Here is a 5,164-nt window from a genome sequence, read left to right on the forward strand (position 1 = left end):
GTGTCACCATGCTGGGACCCCCCCCCCCTTGGACACTGGAGATGGGGGATCTGCCCCAGAGGTGGGCGCTGGGGGGTGGAAATGGGGGCAGGGGTCCCTTTGGTGCCGCCAGCCCTGGGGATCTCTTTTGGGGATGAGGAACCCCCCCTCGGTGCCACAGCTCATCCTAGGGACTCCCCCCCCCCACCTCAGATCACCTCTGGTTGTCACCACGCACCTCAGTGACCCCCCCTGTCTCACCCCCATCACCACCCCCCACCTACCCTTGTCCCCACAGGGTCCTCCTGTCCCCCACTGCTGCCCGGACTCGATGTTGCCGTACATCGTCCTCTTGTCACCAATGAACCATCCTTGTGTCTGTCCTGGTTGATAAGAGCAGAGAAAAAAGGGGGGGGGGGACGGGGGGGGGGGACACGACAGGATGTGGGGGGGGCCTCAAAAGGGGCCCCTCAGCACCCACAGCTCCGTCCCTGCACCCCAGGGCTGGGCTGGAGGTGACGCCGACAGTGACGGGTGCCGGAGGCTGCACCCATGGGTGCGGGAGATGTGGGGACACCGGTGATGGCACCCAGGGTGACCCCGTGGCAGTGCCTGTCGTGTCCCCCGTGCCCGAGCTGTCCCCACATCTGCTGTGTCCCCATTGTCCCCATGCCCAGGGAGCATCCACTGCCATCCCTGTGATGTCCCCAAGGTGTCCCCAAGGTGTCCCCAAGCCAACACCAGCGATGTCCCCGTGCCCAACACATCCCTGCTGTGCACCCACACCCATCCCAGCACCCAGGGTGACAAAAGGGGCCCTCGTGGGGGGCGAGGGGGGAGGGGACAGGACAGGGACACCCCGTGAGGCTCTGCAGGAAGAGCTGGGCGCTATCAGCATCCGCCAGCCTCAGCCACAGCGCCCGGCTGTGGGGGCACCGGCGTGGGGGTGTGGGGTGAGGATGGGCGCCCTGGGGGGTGAGGATGGGAGCCCTGTGGGGTGACAGTGGGGCCTTGTGGGGTGATGATGGGTGCCCTATGGGGTGACGATGGGTGCCCAGTGGGGTGACGATGGGCACCCTATGGGGTGATGATGGGCGCCCTGTGGGGTGACAATGGGCGCCCTGTGGGGTGAGGATGGGCGCCCTGTGTGGGTGACAATGGGCGCCCTGTGGGGTGAGGATGGGCGCCCTGTGTGGGTGACAATGGGCGCCCTGTGGGGTGAGGATGGGCGCCCTGTGTGGGTGACAATGGGCGCCCTGTGGGGTGACGATGGGCACCCTGTGGGGTGACAATAGGCGCCCTGTGGGGTGTCAATAGGTGCCCTGTGGGGTGACGATGGGCGCCCTGTGGGGTGACAATGGGCGCCCTGTGGGGTGATGATGGGCGCCCTATGGGGTGACGATGGGCACCCAGTGGGGTGATGATGGGTGCCCTGTGGGGTGATGATGGGCACCCTGTGGGGTGACGATGGGTGCCCTGTGGGGTGACAATAGGCGCCCTGTGGGGTGACAATGGGCGCCCTGTGGGGTGAGGATGGGCGCCCTGTGTGGGTGACAATGGGCGCCCTGTGGGGTGACGATGGGCGCCCTGGGGGGTGATGATGGGTGCCCTGTGGGGTGATGATGGGCGCCCTGGGGGTGAGGATGGGCACCCTGTGGGGTGACAATAGGCGCCCTGTGGGGTGACGATGGGCGCCCTGTGGGGTGTCAATAGGCGCCCTGTGGGGTGACGATGGGCGCCCAGGGGGGTGACGATGGGCGCCCTGGGGGGGTGACGATGGGTGCCCTGTGGGGTGACGATGGGCACCCTGGGGGGGTGACGATGGGTGCCCTGTGGGGTGACAATGGGCGCCCTGTGGGGTGACGATGGGCGCCCTGTGGGGTGACGATGGGCGCCCTGGGGGGGTGACGATGGGTGCCCTGTGGGGTGACAATGGGCGCCCTGTGGGGTGACGATGGGCGCCCTGTGGGGTGACAATGGGCGCCCTGTGGGGTGACGATGGGCGCCCTGTGGGGTGATGATGGGCGCCCTGGGGGTGACGATGGGCACCCTGTGGGGTGACAATAGGCGCCCTGTGGGGTGACGATGGGCGCCCAGTGGGGTGACGATGGGCGCCCTGTGGGGTGTCAATAGGCGCCCTGTGGGGTGACGATGGGCGCCCAGTGGGGTGACGATGGGTGCCCTGTGGGGTGACGATGGGTGCCCTGTGGGGTGACGATGGGTGCCCTGTGGGGTGATGATGGGCGCCCTGTGGGGTGACGATGGGCGCCCTGGGGGGTGACGATGGGCGCCCTGGGGGGGTGACGATGGGTGCCCTGTGGGGTGACAATGGGTGCCCTGTGGGGTGACGATGGGCGCCCTATGGGGTGACGATGGGTGCCCTGTGGGGTGATGATGGGCGCCCTGTGGGGTGACGATGGGCGCCCTGGGGGGTGATGATGGGCGGTGGTGACAGCTGTCCCATGGCAGTGGTGGCAGTCCCAAGATGGTGGCAGCTGTCCCATAGTGGTGACATCTGTCCCAAGATGGTGCTGGCTGTCCCATGGTGGTGACAGCTGTTCCCACGTGATGGTGGCAGTCCCAAGATGGTGGCAGCTGTCCCATAGGGGTGATATCTGTCCCAAGATGATGGTAGCTGTCCCACAGAGGTGCCAGGTGTCCCAAGGTGGTGGCAGCTGTCCCAAGATGGTGGTGGCTGTCCCACAGGGGTGCCTGGTGTCCCAGGGCGCTGGTGCCAATCCCATGGTGATGACAGCTGTCCCAAGACAGTGGTGGCTGTCCCAAGATGGTGACAGCAGTCCCATATTGGTGACACTTGTCCCAAGATGGTGCTGGCTGTCCCACAGGGGTGCCAGCTGTCCCAAGATGGTGGTGGCAGTCCCATGGTGGTGCCAGGTGTCCCATGGCACTGGTGGCTGTCCCAAGGTGGTGACATCTGTCCCAAGATGGTGCTGGCTGTCCCACAGTGGCACCCAGTGTCCCATGGCACTGGTGGCAGTCCCATGGTGGTGACATCTGTCCCATAGTGGTGGTGACTGTCCCACAGTTGTCCCAGGTGTCCCATGGCATTGGTGCCAATCCCATGGTCGTGACAGCTGTTCCCAGGTGATGGTGGCAGTCCCAAGAGGGTGATAGCTGTCCCATGTTGGTGACATCTGTCCCAAGATGGTGGTAGCTGTCCCACAGGGGTGCCAGATGTCCCATGGCACTGGTGACAGTCCCATGGTGGTGGTGGCTGTCCCATAGTAGTGACATCTGTCCCAAGATGGTCGTGGCTGTCCCACAGGGGTGCCAGGTGTCCCATGGTGGTGGTGGCAGTCCCGTGGTGGTGACAGCTGTCCCAAGACAGTGGTGGCTGTCCCACAGTGGCACTAGATGTCCCATGGCACTGGTGACAGTCCCAAGGTGGTGGTGACTGTCCCATAGTGGTACCAGGTGTCCCATGGTGGTGGTGGCTGTCTCAAGGTGGTGACAGCTGTCCCAAGACGGTGGTGGCAGTCCCAAGGTGGTGCCAGGTGTCCCATGGCACTGGTGGCTGTCCCAAGGTGGTGACATCTGTCCCATAGTGTTGACATCTGTCCCAAGATGGTGCTGGCTGTCCCACAGGGGTGCCAGCTGTCCCATGGTGGTGGCGGCAGTCCCAAGGTGGTGGCAGCTGTCCCATAGCGGTGACATCTGTCCCAAGATGGTGCTGGCTGTCCCATAGTGGCACCAGCTGTCCCATGGTGATGGTGGCAGTCCCATGGTGGTGACATCTGTCCCATAGTGGTGGTGACTGTCCCACAGTGGTCCCAGGTGTCCCATGGCACTGGTGCCAATCCCATGGTCGTGACAGCTGTCCCAAGATATTGGTGGCTGTCCCATGGTTGTGACTGCTGTTCCCAAGTGACGGTGGCAGTCCCAAGAGGGTGACAGCTGTCCCATGTTGGTGACATCTGTCCCAAGATGGTGGTAGCTGTCCCACAGGGGTGCCAGATGTCCCATGGCACTGGTGACAGTCCCATGGTGGTGACAGCTGTCCCATGTTGGTGACACTTGTCCCAAGATGGTGCTGGCTGTCCCACAGTGGCACCAGCTGTCCCATGGCACTGGTGACTGTCCCATAGTGGTGACAGCTGTCCCAAGATGGTGCTGGCTGTCCAACAGGGATGCCAGCTGTTCCATGGCAGTGATGGCTGTCCCATGGTGTTGACATCAGTCCCAAGATGGTGCTGGCTGTCCCACAGTGGCACCCGGTGTCCCATGGCTCTGGTGGCAGTCCCACAGTAGTGCCAAACGTCCCATGTGCCGCGGAGGTGCCAGGTGTCCCCACGGCTCTCCCCACGTGTCCCTGTCCCCATGCCCTCCCTGTCACCCCCACCCCGCGGTGTCCCTGCAGCGCGGTGCGGCGATGTCCCCATCCCAAAATCCCCATCCCAATGTCCCCATCCTGAGATCCCCATCCCAAAACCCCCACCCCGATGTCCACATCCCTATGCCCCCATCCTGAGGTCCCCATTCCAGTATCCCCATCCCATCGCCCCCATCCCGATGTCCCCATCCCAAAATCCCCAAATCCCCATCCTGATGTCCCCATTCCATTATCCCCATCCCCAAATCCTCATCCCAAAATCGCCATCCTGATGTCCCCACCCCATCACCCCCATCCCCACCCCGCTGACCCCCCATATCCCCTCTCTCCCCAGGAAGAAGAGCAGACCCTGCGGCGCCACCTGGCGCGGGTTCCACCCGGTGCCGGCTGTCCCCGTGTCACTCACTGCCCCGCTGCCCCCCTCCCCCCCCACTTTCTCTCTGGACAAACAGACGCCGGGTTCGTTTTTAAATAACAATAATTAAAAAAACAAAACAAAACAAAACAAAACAAAACAACCATCGAGCAAAGAAACGAAACGGAACGGAAGAGAACCGAAAGAAAATTCTCCAGCAGTCGTTTCCTCCCCGCCACCACGAGGTCGGCCCTGCGGCGACAAGGGGGGGTTTGGGCCAGTGCAACAGTGCAGGATGGGGGGGGGGGGGGGAAAGGAGGGGACCTGCGACCCCCCGACTTGGGGACGGTCCTGGGTGGGTGGGGAGCGCCATGGGGCAAAGCCACGGCCACAAAGTGGGGTGGGGGGCCCCGGGGCGCGGAGGTAGTGCTGGGGGGCAGCAACCGGGGGCTGCCGGGGTCCTTCAGGGTCTGCAGGGT

This window comes from Tetrao urogallus, assembly GCF_951394365.1.
Source record: "Tetrao urogallus genome assembly, chromosome: 36".
Lineage (NCBI taxonomy): Eukaryota > Metazoa > Chordata > Aves > Galliformes > Phasianidae > Tetrao > Tetrao urogallus.